At 39.1% G+C, this 16,049-nt stretch overlaps 1 protein-coding gene across 1 annotated transcript in view; it reads left to right on the top strand.

Annotated features, from left to right (window-relative positions):
- Nucleotides 1-16,049, top strand: part of TMEM132D (transmembrane protein 132D) — a 260,201-nt gene that overhangs the window by 43,350 nt on the left and 200,802 nt on the right. The window lies entirely within an intron of this gene.

The following is a 16,049-nucleotide window of genomic DNA, read 5'->3' on the forward strand; positions in this document are numbered from 1 at the left end:
AACCATCCCCTGGTGTGGGCTCTAATTAAATACAGGGTTCCTCCCCCCGTCTCCCTTTTCATTTAAAGAGCAATTTGTGCTGTCTGGTGACTTCCTTTACTCGTTACAATGGCTTTGAGAGGACAATGTGTTATGTAAAAGCTGCAAATCCTGTTTTTAAAGAAAGTAAGTTATTGGGTTTTGGTGGCTTATTTATTTATTTTTTTGGTTATGCTTTAGTGGAGAAAGGAGAATTCTAACTACTTAAACTGAAGTATTAGTAATAACTGGTGATATACCACTAGCTAATACAGAAAAGAGGTGAGCAACTCTGGTCTGTGAATGAGACTGACTTCATCTTTTGTTGTAATTTTCAACCTAAGTGGGGGCAAAAAAGGTGCATCTCCTATTTTAATTTCTTGTTTCCTGTGGATTGTTAATTTTATGCATAACTCCTTTCCATCTAGCATTATTTCAGCTGAGTAACCTTGACTTATTTTTAATCAGTCTCCAAGTGCAGTTTCCAGATCTAGTCTTCTTACAAAGAAGTAATTTGTTGCCTTGGGCCTCGTGACTAGAAGGGAATAATGCTTAAGCAGGGATGCACATATAGAAAGGAAGACAATGACTTCTAACACTGTTGAAATGTCAGACCATGACCTTTAAAAAGGCTGAAAGAAACCAGAGGGCATAAGCCCTAAGGGATGTTTCTGCATGAACAAGGGTGGGAGTTGACTGTTTTTGTATCTACAAAAAAGGTGATATACTGCTGCCTTTGGTTATTCAGCCTATGGAATTACGTGTGTTCCTAAGCAGAGATCACATTGTGCTCTGTTGAGGAAACAAGACAAGTCCCCTTTTAGAAAGCAGAGCTGAACTTAAGTGCATGTTGTGGTTGTGCATCCTCTTAAAACAATAGTCCCATCCCTAACCAAAGCCACAGGTACTGTGCAGATAAACCAACCTGAAATCTTTAGCTCAAGTGAGAGAGAAGGTTTTTGTTTCATTCCATATTTGAATACTCACATATGGCTGGAAAGTTTTCTCAGGGAGTTGCCAGTTCCATGCTTAGAGGAGAGTGCTGGTGACAGTAATTACAGTGTGTTTCCTTGCACAGTGTCCACCTGTTCTTCAGAATTAGCTTGTAGGTCCTGATGTGGTCACGATACAAAGTGACAGTGGCTTTCAGGTGATGTAGGGAAGTAACAGGCAGAAAAATGCTAATAAAAGCACTGACGTGCTCCAGGTAGAAAGCGTTTACTTTTAGCTTGTGTTGCAGCAACAACGAGGTAGAACACAATTGTTCTGTGCTGAGGAAGGAACTGCATGCACGTGCAGCAGAGACGTATCCACCTGAAAGGACCAGCTATTTAACTTTTTTAGCACACAATCCGCTTGCACTGCGGAGTCTCATGAGGTGCTGCGTGCACTGATGAACTTTTTATTGGGAATGTTTCTCCTATTTCTGCACATATGTGAGATTCTTCACCTATTACCAGTATCTCCTCCCAACATACTACCAATGAATCCAATCTGTCTTCCTTCTTCAGGCAGAATAGTAAGGTATCAAAATTACTCAAGATATGCGAAGTTCTTCACTTTCAATGACTGTGGTATCAATAGTGCTACTTGCTATTTATACGATTTAAAGTCTTCAAGTCTTAAATTTTGTATGTGGCACCTCTGTGAACCACATGTAATTTGGGAGAACACTTTTAATATGTCATTTTAATGCTTTTGCTTTCCTTCACTTTCAGTGGTTTGCCTTGGTTGATTTGTTCCTGGATGTTTCCTAAAGGGCCAGGCAGTAAATATCTGTACGTTCTGTGATTGGTCTGAGCAACCATTTTTCAGGGACTGGGCGAGGGGTCTTAAGTATTAGTAAACTACATGCACATAGATGTTGAAAGAAGCTTAGCTTAATTTGTAAAACACGGAATAGTAACATAAATTAGATTAAGTAATCAGTACTTTTCCTAATTATGTATTTGTTGCTTCCAAATACAAGTTTAATCCTTATCTTTGTTATGTAATAACCTCAACTATTTATTCCACTTATCCACCGATTTAAAAATTATCCAGATAGGACAACGAGAGGTAGCTAGTATGTTCAAGAATGTTTCCCTATGAATGGCCAATGTCAAGCTTTAAATGACGGATGTAGTAGGTTAAAAAAAAAATTCCAGTACCTCTTTTACATGTCAGTTTAGTACAAAGGCTGTGGATTAAATTGGAGACACAGAATAGCTTTCCTGTGAAAGTAGTATTCAAAAAGTGAAGTGGAGTTTGAGAAGAAAGATTGGAGGCTTTTGTTTGTTTGTTTTTAACTTTTAAAGGGCAACATAATCTTTTATTTAAGTGGAGTTTTTTTTGGTTGGGTGTGTTGTGGTTTGTGTTTTTTTTTTTTCTTCCCTTTTGTAGTGATTAATTGAAAAAAGAAATTTCACTTTAGATTGACCCAAGAGAATTGGTTTTGGTTTTTGATCAGTTTATCTGGGCAGATGAAAAATCAGTTATTCACACAGAGTTAAAGTAGAATATACAAAACTGTGGCATCGGTTCTATAAGTTATCCCTACTGAATAAAATGTAGCCAGTGCATGTTCCAAATGCAATTTAAATAGAGTAATGCCTTTCTGCTGGTTTTCTGCTTGCAGACAAATCCTACCATCTGTCTTACTCTACCTAGTAGATACTGGTTTTTATTCTGTAAACATTCAATTAAAGAACTTCATCTTTTAATCTGTTATTTACAAACAATGATGTTAAGCATCAGTCAATTTTACAATTGTAAAATCAATTTGGTACGGAAAACCCATACAACTTCATATGGTTGCTTGCAGTAGGATTTGCTCTTAACTAAACACAAATGTAGACACTAAAAGTGAATAGGAAAACTATTTCAAACGTACATATGGATTCACATGTGCAAATATGCACTGAGACATTCATGAGCATAATTGCTTTGAATGCTCAGGGAACCAGCCCCTAAGAGCTGGCGATGACAGAGACTTCAGTTTGTGCTCTTTGTAAACGTGAAGACCTGCTTAGCAGAAAGTATATCTGTAATTTGTTTTAAATGTAGGATTATTGTTTCTGAGATTTCTATTGTATGTTTTTCACCAGTGCTTCTGAAATCTTTTGTTCAGAGCTTCTCAGTGGGACTAGAATGCAAAACTATTCATGTCCAAGTAGCAGAGATTTTAAGTATCCAAGATAATTGCAGGGTAGGGAAAAATAATCTTGAGCTCTCAGTGCTGCTTGTGCAGCTCCCCTGCAGTCTTTATTGCTGCTGAATTTCAAACATCCTCCATATTCTCCAGGAGGAAGTTTCCTGCAATTAAATGTCCAGAGTCCTTGGCTCCACGTCTCGTGGCATCCTCCTTGGAGGATTCTGACTGTGACACCCAGGTATAACATTCCAATTTCTAGTTAAGCTTCAAGAAAACAAGGTGTTCAGCTGAGGCAGATTTTAATATGACCTTTAGAATCTGTGAGATGTGAAACTGATTCAGAATTGACAGAACAAACTCCCAAAGAAAACATTGGAGTCTGGCAGGAGGAAAAAAAAAAACACAAAAAAACCAACAAAACAAAAAACCGAGCTCTACCTTATCTTTCTATTTTTAGGTGTTTATAGAGTGTCAAACACTGTGGCATCTGTATCAGTATCAGCTTATCTAGAAAACATTTTTAAATAGGTATGAGAAGGAAGAGAAAGAGAATGATTTGAAAAGGTGGAATCAGTTTCTGAATAAGACCTTGGAGACTTGTGTGAGCAAAGGACTTCCCCTAGATTTAGCTAAATGAATATTAGGTAAGTTCAGGAGTTCATGCTCTTTGGACTTTGCCTGAATAGGGGAAAAAAAAATATAATGGAGTTATAAAATGATAATTTCAATCCTCTTAACTCTCCTATTACACTTTTGAGAAAGTTGAGAGAATAGCATACTAGTTATTTCCAGAACAAGAACAGAAAGAATTTTAAAGATACAGTAATATGCCATGTATCTGCAAAATATTGTTCTAAAGAGGCAAAATATTTCATTACAAAATAAACCATCAAATTGCAAACCGGCTTTGTTTTTAAAAAATAATAATAATTCACAGCTCTGTAGAACAGTAAGCCAGACTTTCGAAAGTATTTTACGTCTGAAAAGATGCATATAATGCATTATTGAATACTTTAAAGTACTTGACCTGGTTAGTGACTTGCAGTGAAATTCTGCTTGTGTCTTTGAGGTCTAAATACAGTTGAAAAATTAACTCTGAAGTAAATAAATCAGCACTCTTCAAAGAATCATAATCTGATGTCTCTTTTGTACTGGAAAATCAGAGTAGTCATCTCTTTAAAAGTTTGGGGGTTCGCTGTACTAACTTGTTACTGCAACAGTGTGATTGACTTGGCTGTGCCTGGGCTAAGGCAAGGGCAAGCAAGGAGCTTCACACTTGGGACTGACCAAGGGCTTGATACTGGTGCAGGCTTCAGCATGGTGGTGGCTCCAGGAGTTGCTAGACAATCTGGAATGATCCAGCAGCCCCCCACCTCCAGAGGGAATTGATCCCACTCTCCAACAGTGGGGCTCTGGCAAGTAACCCTGCCCTCCTGTGCACACTCTTGGCACCTCTGCCAGCTTCTTCCTGAGCCAATACAATGACCTAATTCACCAGAAAATGAGTCAGGAGAAAGTAGATTATTTCTGCCAATCTAGATGAGCTGAGTCATCTCATCTGAAAGAAGAGATGACCACCCAATTTGGCTAGTAAGGAGAGCATGATTTTGCAGCTGGGAGGAGGCAAAGAGGAATGAGAATGGAGGAGCCACTTAGCAGCAAGTCTTAGACTGGATCATCTTTTCTGCACAGTCACGATCTGAGAGTGGATTATGATGGGGGCTCCTGGCGATGATAAAGCAGCTGAGCTCCACACACGGCTTCTTTAGTGAGCTCTGCAAAACTTTCTGTAGAATAAAGTACGCGTTCATTTTTCCTCTCTGACATGTATATAGAGAGAAGATACCATTCCTGATGCTGCTAGAGATAGCTGAGCTTCTGTAGACATGCTACAGGCCTGCTAGGAGTTTAATGTCATTCAATGATCAGAATAAGACTCCTAAAAAACTGCCTGGTTATTTATTCTGATGTTTGTGTGCCTTTTTTTTTTTTGAGATAAAGTCTTTTTTTGAGAGATCTTAGCTGCCTTCTTAGTTGACAAGAAGACAAAAAGTATCAGGAATGTGTGAGGGGTTACAGATGTACCTTGTAGCAAAGAGAAAACTTCACGTGAAGGATGAAGACCTCGTGATTCAGAAGCTAATAAGAACATGTCAAGAAGGTTCTTACTCATCTCCATTAATGAGTATAGCCTTTGTATTTGAGGAAAGTTGGTAAGATATCTTAGTGGTCGCTGACAGATTTGGACTGTGAATTTTATTTTAGAACAGCTTTTCAGGACAGGAATTAAACCTCTTTCCTGAATCTTCTAAGCAGGAGGACCCTATGGAATCAGGGCACTATGCATCCCTATGTTCATAGTGTGTCTATACCAGAGACTATAATGAAGAATAGAAAGACCCAAGAAGCAGTGTTAATTAACTGTGGCTGTATTCCATATACCAAAGTCAGATTCTTTCCTGTGTCTGTGCTTGTGTGTGTATATATGTCTATATTGTATGGTGCTCTCTAACTTCTAGACTTTTCAGGTACAAATGCCCATTAATAGCTTCACTTCCTTCTCAGAACACACTCAAATATTTCTAGGTTGTACTTTCTTTAATAAGCATAAAATGGGCATGTATTAGTGAAATATTTCGAGTTTTATTGACGTTCCTGGAAACTTACTGCATATACCAATGTTATGGTATTATTTAAATAAGACTTAAGAAAAAAAATCTTTTTATCTTGTTAGTGAATGTAGCGATAGAAGATCAATATTGTAATTGTTGGTTACACAAATTCAGCGTTAGGCACAGAGCCTACAGCAAGATGTAAAGGCATGATATGGATCAAAAAATTTAAAATTAATTTGAAAAAAACATACTCTGGAAGGGGAGAATGATCAGCCAGCAGCCACAAATGCTTTTGTGCTGCAGTTCACATTCCACTGGAGTTGGATTAGGGTATGTAGATGTGGCTTGTCTCATAAAAGGTTGGCAGCAGAAACTGGCCTATTACTTTTGCTGAGTCAGGTGTTAATTTAATGCTTAGATTTTTTTTTAGCTCCCCTGAACACTGGCCTAGTAGCAGACCTGCAGCTTCCACACAGTCCCTGGTATCTTTGCATAAAATGAAGGGGAAATTTTGCAAACATTTGATGCAGAATCTGATCGACTTCTGTTTGTCTGAATAGAATCTGTTTAAGCAGCATAAGGCTGTTCAATGCACAGTCCTGTATTTGTCTGTCACCAGGAATTTGACAACTGATGTTGGACTCCTGGCACTCTGCATTCTCCCACTACCTGGCCTTACTTTCCTTTTACTGGTTACTAAACATAATTACACTAGAAACAGTATTTAGGTCAAATATACTCCTGGCAAGAAATTCAGCTTTCTGAGTTTGGGGGGGGGTGTGTGTTTGTTTTTATTTTCTAAATCTTTGAAATCCTTGTCATTTCCTTGTTCCTCTGCAAGTAGAGGCATAGGAGGGGAAGGGAGGAGAGAAAATGAGACACAAACTATTGCCATGGAAAGCCTGAGAAATCTTTCAACACAGTAGACACTGAAGTCCCTGTCTCTTAGTTCCTTCACATTTAGGGTCCCGTGAGCCATACACAGATAACACCTACCCTAGTACTATTTTCATTGAAGAGAGATTCTGTCTTTTTACAGTTCATTAAATAAATGCATCAAAATTGCAGAAAAGGCCAAGAGGTGGTGTGTCAGGATAGTCTGGCGAGTTACAGTGATGAAAGCTCACTGTTTGCTGTATGCAGTGACACACTGAAGGAGTGATGCATCGTATCACATCTGGTACTTTTGACTCCTTGCACCACAAGTAGCTGATGGATTGGGGACAGCCCTGTGTGTGATTACTGATGTTTTGCATCTGGAGGGTCAGAACAACTTTCCTAGCCACTCTTTCCTTATCTCCCAGTAGTTAACATGACTGTGGATTTTTTTGGATTTGTTTTGTTTTTTATTTCTTACTGCAAACTTTGTGGTGCTCATCACTACTTTGCCCTTTCATGTTCAGACTGACATCAGATCTTGTGTGAAACAGTGCCATATCCTTTTATCTTAATACTTTTTTTCTGTAATTATTACTTTGCTGCCTTTTCAGGTGGGAACTTGCCTTTGTTATATGATCTTTCTCTGATCATTTTTGTATCACTTGGTGATATAAAGGTGCATGTGTTCCTCTGTGGCCCTTTTATTTAAACCATTTCTTTATCTGTCTGTCAATGTGAATAATAAAATAACTTCAGGATTGTTCATGTCTCTCCTAATGAATGATGAGGTGTAGTCTGTCCTGACATCAATGATTAATTTATAAAAGTTTCTTCAAACTTCAGTAAAATGTGATATTCAAAGAAAATATTGTGTCATAAGTAGTGCTGTTGTCAAAGAGACCTTAGCTGACTGATAATCAGATTCAATTGGCCCATTAAGACAACTGGGATTTGTAGATTGATACAGCAACTGGGAGTATAATCTGCATCCGTGAGTGTGTATCAGGGACAAGCACTTATAAACCCTTCAAGTCAAATAACAGAGTTAAAGCATGAAAAGTGCTGGATGAGTATATGACCTTTCATGATCTTTCGAGTAATGCATACAAAGTTATGCAGGCCAAGATCAGATGTCTGCTCTCACTCCAGACATGGAGGCACGGAATCCTTTGATGTCATGATTCAACTTTCAGGCTTATCATTTATAGCAGTCCTCAAGGAGTTCCTGACAGGCAGGCTTGTGAAATCGATAGATTCATTTTGGTTTTAGTTTATTGCCTTGCTTTTTGAAGCATAGGATAGTCGGTCATGTTAAGACTGAGGATTGTTTCTGTGGTGCCAGTTGCTTCGTCTGGTGGAACAAGAGCTGCCTTTCTAGAAGATCATTTTCTGAATGTTCGTAACTTTTAATTTTTTCTGTAAAATCAAACTTAGTTCCTGTGTGAAAGAGATTGTGTGAAGAGGCCATAGAGTATCAGTCATTGTGGTCTAGTAACATCCCATTGACAACATAAATAACATTGAAATGGTTGCAGCAGTTGAATGGTCCAATCACACACTTGACAGTGTGTATTGGATCTGGGATGCAGTGGTAGTAGGTACAAAGTCTGTCATCCAGATTGACTGCCCCTCTTTAGGTAAAATCAGAAGCTTGAGCCAGAATCCTTGAAACCTTCAGTGACAATTCTTTGAGGTAGGCCAAATGCTACACCACTAAAGGTGGAGTAGATTTCTTAACTGAGGATTACTCTGCAGATGTATTTCTTGTTTTCTGATTGAGCATTGTATTTGGAGACTCTTCTGGTGAATTTCATAATGTTTTTCATTAGGAAGTTTTTCTCCTTTCCCACTCAGGTCATAGAAACTTCTTTGTGGAGTTAACAGAGAAACTGTAAGATGGGCTACAAGATGGCTCAAGAGGAGCAATCTAGCAGGATTGATAACACGGAAGCAAAAGTGGTTAAGCCATGCTTTGATGGGCAGGCTGTAACATTGCCTCTTGCAGAAGAGTCCAGCCTGTTTCAGCAAAGCATTAACTGGCTTGTCTTTCGCCACAGGAATATTCTCATGAAGTTTAAGCACATTGTGTCAGAGAACTTCCTTCCTTGCAGGACTCAGAACTTAAAAATCCTTTCTGTTCTGACTGCATTAGCAATGCTTGATGGCTTTCATAAAAAGAATAGTTTGCAAGTGCGTATTCCTCTTAGAAATGATGGTACAAATAATTTTGTCTGCATCTGTGCAAAGTTTAATTGACTTTATTCAGCCTCTACTTTGTGACTGTTATTTAATGTGTGTTGCAATCTCTAACAATATTCCAACTTCTTTAAAATTCTCTTACAAGAAATGAGGAGTCACCTTTTTCAAAGAATCTCTTCTGCATAGTCTGTGGCCTTGATATTCAAGTAATCTTTCCCTTGCTTTGTAATAAGCTCTCCATAGATAGGCAGAACTGGAATAACAGTTGTAATAACTTGGGAAAAGGGGAAGATGTTGGCAGGTTGGGAACAGCATTGTTCTCAGAAGAATGATAATTTCCCAAGGATGAACCAGTCACAGGGAATGTGATAAAGTAAAGCAGGCAGAGCAGTCTGAAATGCTAATAAGGAGAGGATTTAAAAAGAAATTGGTGACTTTTGCCTTTTGAAGCCATTTTTGTTTTCAATTTGCTACAGATAAATGCATGACTCTTGAGTTCCAGAGTTCTATTTTTGTTTTCCTATTTGTGACACATTGATTTAGCTTTATCGCTGTTCTGTTGGAACTTGCCCTTTAGAATGACGATGTTTGTTACCAAGAGCGTGAGGGTTTTTTTGGAAACTGTTCTCTAATGGTGTGACAATACTAGGAGGGAAGATAAGGGTTCCTACCGCCAGATAGGCTGGGTTCTTTCTTTTCTGTACTGGTATGGAAGATAGATGCTGATAATCCTCTTCCAAGCGAGTAGGCGAAGACTGATGGGAAATCATCAGTGCTTCAGCGTGAATAGTGATAGTGATGTGCCAGTCATTATTTCAGCTTTCTGTGTTACACAGTTGTGTAGGAAATAATATGATCACTGAACACTTTTATGTATAATGATGTCTTCATAAGGAAATACTTAGTTGTAAAAAAAAGTCATGTTCAGGATAGGAAAACTTAACCATTGCACTGCTGCTGTGAAGTGTGGGCAGGAGGTCACCATCACGCTGTGTCCATGTGCTAGAGATGTGATGGCCCAGCCTCCTCCGTTATGTGTTTGTGGCAGAGATGTTGAACAAGAGTTCTTTTCTCTTGGCTGATATGACAAAGTAGTTGAAGACTACAGGAAAATGTGGCTGATTTAGTTCTCAATCCCCCCCCCCTTACGTTTTCAGGTCTTATCAAAAAATCGCTGTTGAAAATCTTTTTGAAATGTTCATAGTGAATACCGACTACAGAGAGGAATTAATAATTTATGACTGGCTTCTAGACCTGAATGCTTGCTGGCTTTATGGCTTTTGGTAAATCCCATCACTATTTTGGCATCAATTTCCAGTTCTTAAAACCTTGTCTATTAAATTGAATTTTAGATTCTTTCAGGCAAATACTGCTCCTTCTAGTGAAGTCTGATTTCAGTTAAGGCTTCTGGTCACAGAAGTAATAAAGATTTACTAATATAATTAAATGCCCAGAATCAATGCTAAATTGAGGCCCTAACGAGGGAAGAAAGCTAGCCTGTCTGATCAGATACCAAGTGGTTCACTTTTGGATGCATATAACATAGTATAACCTAACAGAAAATTAATCTTGCAGCTTTTGGTTTGATTTCTTGTCAGGGAATAACTCCAGCACACAATTTTCAATGTGGATATCTGTGGGATAGACTCATGTGTTTATGGCATCAAGTCATTAAAATACTTTCCTGACTCTGTGTTACTGCACAGATTAGGTGTGTGGCTGTGTGAAAATGGTTTCAAAGGAAATCATCTGCAATAATATCCTGGATGGGTTTGTGGATTTTTTTGATCATATGGGGCAGTGTGTTTCTTCCCGTGGGTTTCATTTGTTGCTCTCCAATGCATCTGAGCTATCAAAGTCTTTACAGCCTATTGTGCTCTGCTGTTCTGTATCTACAGTGCTCTCTCCCTCTGGACTTTGGTTGAGCACCACTGCGAAGTGTAACTGATGATCAACTTCATTGCTTTTAAATAAGCAAAATGAGCAACTGCCACAAAACCTGTATCACCTTTCTTTCTGTCTGAGATCAAAACCTCCCATCAGTTTGTCACTGTGTCATAAAGCTGTTCTTGATAAAGCGTAGCACTTAATCAAAATCTTGAAGATGCAGTGCTAATTATTCTAAGCAAATTGAAGCTGCCACAAGACTGACAAAAGAGGGAACGCAGAAAGTCATCCTTGGAAAGATCCAGTTTTGTCTATTCATCTGTAAGAGCTATGCAGAAGAATGTTTGAACCTAAGGAAGGAACATGGCAAGCACCCAACAAATCCTAAAAGATGGAAATGATCCTACTCAGATATTCATGTAACGGTGACTGTGTCCATAGTAAGTGCCATATACTGGCAGAGCAGATCATCCCTCTGTTAAGAACTGACTGACATACACCTCGGAGTGGTGTTCACTATGTTTATAGCTGAGCTTTAAACTGCCTCACTTCTGAGCATTAGTGGATTCAGCCACTTAACTAGGTTAAGACTGAAATGTCTTAATTTTCCAAAACTGAGCATGAAGTTTTATTGAACAGACATCCTTGTGGCATTAGTTTCCAGATCTCGAAATAGATCACACTACTAGAGATTCCCTTGTGAGACCTCACTTGGAGTACTGCGTCCAGTTCTGGAGTCCCCAACATAAGAAGGACATGGACCAGTTGGAGAGGGTCCAGAGGAGGGCCACGAAGATGATAAGAGGGCTGGAGCACCTTTCCTATGAGGACAGGCTGAAAGAGTTGGGGCTGTTCAGCCTGGAGAAGAGGAGGCTCCGGGGTGACCTTATAGCGGTCTTCCAGTACCTCAAGGGGGCCTACAGGAAAGATGGGGAGAGGCTGTTCAGGAGGGCCAGTTATGATAGGACAAGGGGTAATGGTTTTAAAATAGAGGGAGGTAGGTTCAGGTTGGATATTAGGAAAAAATTTTTTACTATGAGAGTGGTAGAACACTGGAACAGGTTGCCCAGAGAGGTGGTGGATGCTCCATCCCTGGAGACGTTCAAGGCCAGGTTGGACAAGGCCCTGAGCAACCTGATCTAGTTGGAGGTATCCCTGTTCCTTGCAGGGGGGTTGGACTAGATGACCTTTGAAGGTCCCTTCCAGCCCTAACCATTCTATGATTCTATGATTCTATGATTTTTTTTTTTCCCTAGAGATTTTGGCTACAAAAATTTCCAATGCATAACAAAGCTAGGAGAGCAAAAGTGTTCAGGAGATTCAAGGAGAACAGCTGAAACTAACTAAAAAAGTAAAATTTCTGGCCAGACTGAAAAGAACTACTTATCTCAGTCCCCTAGATACAGCAGCAAACATCATCTATTGCATTACCAGTCTGAGCTTGCAGCTGGTAAGGCAGTTTTCCTAAGAAGTTAAGGCAATTTTGTTTATTTTTTTTTTTAATAGTAGCATTAGATAATTGATTGGAAAAGTGTTTTATTTCTCATGAATGCTGGATGATCATGGATTGAACACTTTCAAAAATAAAGTAACTGCTAGGGCATCATATGAAGTCTCAAGGATCTGGCAATATGGAATGAAGTTAGTGGTCTGGCAGATTTCTTCAATTTTCTGAAGCCACGGTCAATAACTTTGCAGTAAAGCTGAGCTATGAATAGTGTTTTTGTCATTGACTGAGAGCTGCTGTTACATGATGTTAAAGAAATAAAGATTTAAGATTTTGAGCCAGACTGCAGTACAAAATTAATAGCCTAATGAAGAAAGCAGTATTACCTTTTAGAAGGTAAATACAGCTTATTGACAATGTCGTGTTCAGGGATATGTCATATGTGCAATCGTTGGCTGTGGGGGAGGAGACTGAATATGCTGCCTTTTTCTTGGAATTTTTTCACATTCACCGACCTGCAAAGAATTTGCTTCTTCCATTGATGACAAGTATTTTTTAAACAGTGTCTGTCAGGGAAAGATTTACTAAAGAGAGAGGAAAGAAAACCACTCTACTACAGCATCTCTTCCCAGGTGGCCACTGATTGAAATCCTCAACAAACCATTCACAGCATGAGAGGTCAGATACAGACGTAGTGGTAAGGGATTGAGAAATAATAGCTCCTGGCATAAGCACAGCATCAAAATTAGATTTTAGTGGTTTGCTTCACACTGTTGAGGATCATCTCTTGAATCCAGAATGCTGTGGCACCACTCTGCAGTTGCAGTAGATTGTCTTCACCAGACCTTGCAGCGAAGCAGTTTGTGCCAGTTGAGGGTCAGTCCCTCGAGATTCAGTAGCCCCGTGGGACGTCGCTTGCTGTGGTCCTCTGGAAGAAGCTGGTTTTCCTCTGCAACATCTCGACTTGAGATAAACTGATCTTACAGCTTGCCACAACTAATCAGTTCAAAGCATCAGTATGAGCAGATCTCATATGGATCGTAGGAATCTGTCCTTCCATGGGTAGATTAAACTCCTTAAAGTTTGTTTTAATCTGATATGGCTGGTTTTTGTGTTGACAGTGTGACGTGCTCTGTGCTGTACATCCACACAGAGAACTAGCAAGGCTACTTAATGCACTGCACTCTTGGTTATTCTGCTGTCAACTTCTCCTTGTAGACAAGCCTTCAGATATAGTGGTACAGTAAAGATACCTCACAGTTCCCAAATTTAACTGTATGGGTTTTGTCTTGATGTTGTTTCCTTAACAGTGCTTCAGCTACTCATACTTTTTTTGTTTGACATATTTAGACTGACAGGTTCACTGTGTGCTTCTTGTCTTATTTATTCAGGTGGGTTATTCCTGTGGAATTTTGGTTATGATGGTATAGATCTGATGTAATATTTAGGGTAGATGATATGACTTAAATCTTTAAAACTCCACTTTTATGCTGAATCTCGCCCAGTAACATATGAAATTGTAATCTTCTGCAATTCTGCCTTTGTAAAAACATGCATAACTTCTACAGAAATAGTCATGGTTGCAATTAAGGACACTGATAGTTGTTTTTGGTTTTAATTTCCTATCCTTCAGAATCCTTAAACTTTCACAGTCAAAATCCAGATGGTACTGCAGAGCTCAGTAAAGTTTTTGTGAATTTTTTTCTGTTTATGCTGATTATAACTCTCCCCAGATAAAAGTGTAAAATTGTTTGAATTTTTGGCCTTTGGCTGTTTGGAAAGCTGCTGTCAGCTTCTAGCACAAGGCAATTCATATTCAGTGCATGTCCACAGCTTGATGGTAGGGAAGTGCAACAATGAGCAGACCAGTTTGCCATTGCCCCAAAATTTCAAAACCAGTGAAACCTGGACCCTGCTCTGTCTGGTGAGATTGTTTCCTTTTTTTTTTTTTTTTTTTTTAGCTTGCGTTAGTCTCCTATTCCAAAGAGTCATTGATTTACAAACTCTGAGGATCATTGTCCTGTGGAGACAGGGAATACAGAGGGAAGATTTTTTAATCCCTTCTATAATTAAGCACTAAAATAAATGATTAAAAAATTATGAGATGAAACACTCTGTTAGTTTTAATATAAAAATAATGTACTTCTCCTTGCGGAACGCGAGGAAGGAAGCAGCAATCAAAATAAGGAAAATAAAAAATTGAATACCCTGAGCTCTTTTCCTCTCTCTGAGTTGCCTCCTTGATGCCTCACTGTGTTTAATGGTGCTTTGCCAAGCTGTTGGGAGGAGTACAAAATGAGTGTGGAATTTATAAATGGGACATGAGATGGAGGAATGATGTTATGGGCTGGGTGATCTGAGGAGTACAACAGCAGAACAGATTTCGCCTTAGGGCTGGATGGGAGAGCTGCATCCCTGCAACTCAGTACTAGCAAAGCCATTTAGAGTCGTTAGAAATCTTTGTTGGGGGATTATCTAGAAAAAGGTCTTAAAAAAACTTCATCTGCTCTCAATGGATATCTGGAGGGAGAGTGGGGGCTGAATGCGGAAAAGACCAAGGTTAAAATCGAGAATGCTTTTGTATGCAAAGAATCTCTGCAGTTTTCACTTGATTAAAAACAAGCAGAAAAGCCTTGGGTGTGACTTCCTCTAAATTCCATCAAGATCTAAGCCGAATTTCCCATCTCTAGGGATCGCAGGACTTCAGCCTTTTATTGCTGTTGCCGTTTACAGTCTCATATGACAAGGTGCGCTGAGGCCACTTTCCCAATTCTTCAGATGGAATTTATTTCTAGTTCCAGGTGGGGTTTAAGAGTTGACATTAATTAAACTTTTAAAAGTAAGGGTTTATTTTAATTGTTTATTGGAAAAGGAATTTCATTTTTTCAAGATGGAGAGAAAGATTTCCAGAACTGTGGAACTGCTCTGCAATCCTTTCTTCCGGGCCTCTCTTGTTCTGAGATTTGTGCTTTCTGTTCTACAGGTGAGCGATGCCCGCCCTTATCCAGGGTTTGTTTCTGTTTGGGTTTGGGGGTTTTTGTTGTGGGTGGGTTGGTTGGTTTGTTTTAATAGCCAGCTGGTTTTGCTTTTCCATAGAGAAAGTTCTTTGCTCCAGTTTTCCAGTTTATTTTGCCCTCTGTCAGTGCCTGGAGACCTTAAGTGAGATCACAGCCTTGTTATTGTAGGTGATGCTCTTTTATATAAGAACAAGATAACTCTGTTGCATTTGCAGTCTGCACAGACAAGAGCGAGGGGAAATAGTAATACCCTTATTGTTGGACATAGAACAGCAGCACAGGAAAAGCAACTTGTCTGAGATTGGATAAATTCTATGGCAGAGTGAGATCTCCTGCGTTAACAGAGGAGCCTTGATTGACGTGCTGGTTATGGGTAGCATCAGTGTGACTTCCTCCCCTCCAAAGGTGAATTCCTTCTTCAGGTTATACAGCCTACAACTAGATAAGATGATTGCTGCTGTGAGAAGCATTTTCCAGATTGTTTTTGGTGAACACTTGAGGTCTGAAATCAGAGGGTTTTAGGAACTAACAATACCTTCCCATAGAATTTGACAATAACAAACCTCTTCTATTCTGTTCTAACACTTGCAATGAATTGCAGTACATAAATGGTAGATTGGCAGTTAGGAGTAACTGACATCAGTTTAGGCCACTGCAGTACTTGATGAGCAAATAAATATTTAGGTCAGATGCCAAACATAAAATAAGGAATGATAAAGCATATGTGGACTTGATTTTGGGAAACTGGATTGCCTTTGAATGCATCTATGGTAACCCTTTGTCACTTTTCTGAATAAGGGTAAGGATTTGAATTTGCTATGGAAAAAATAAAAGCAATTTATTTCACAATTAGG

The sequence above is a fragment of the Tauraco erythrolophus genome, chromosome 19 (assembly GCF_009769465.1).
Source record: "Tauraco erythrolophus isolate bTauEry1 chromosome 19, bTauEry1.pri, whole genome shotgun sequence".
NCBI classification, from domain to species: domain Eukaryota; kingdom Metazoa; phylum Chordata; class Aves; order Musophagiformes; family Musophagidae; genus Tauraco; species Tauraco erythrolophus.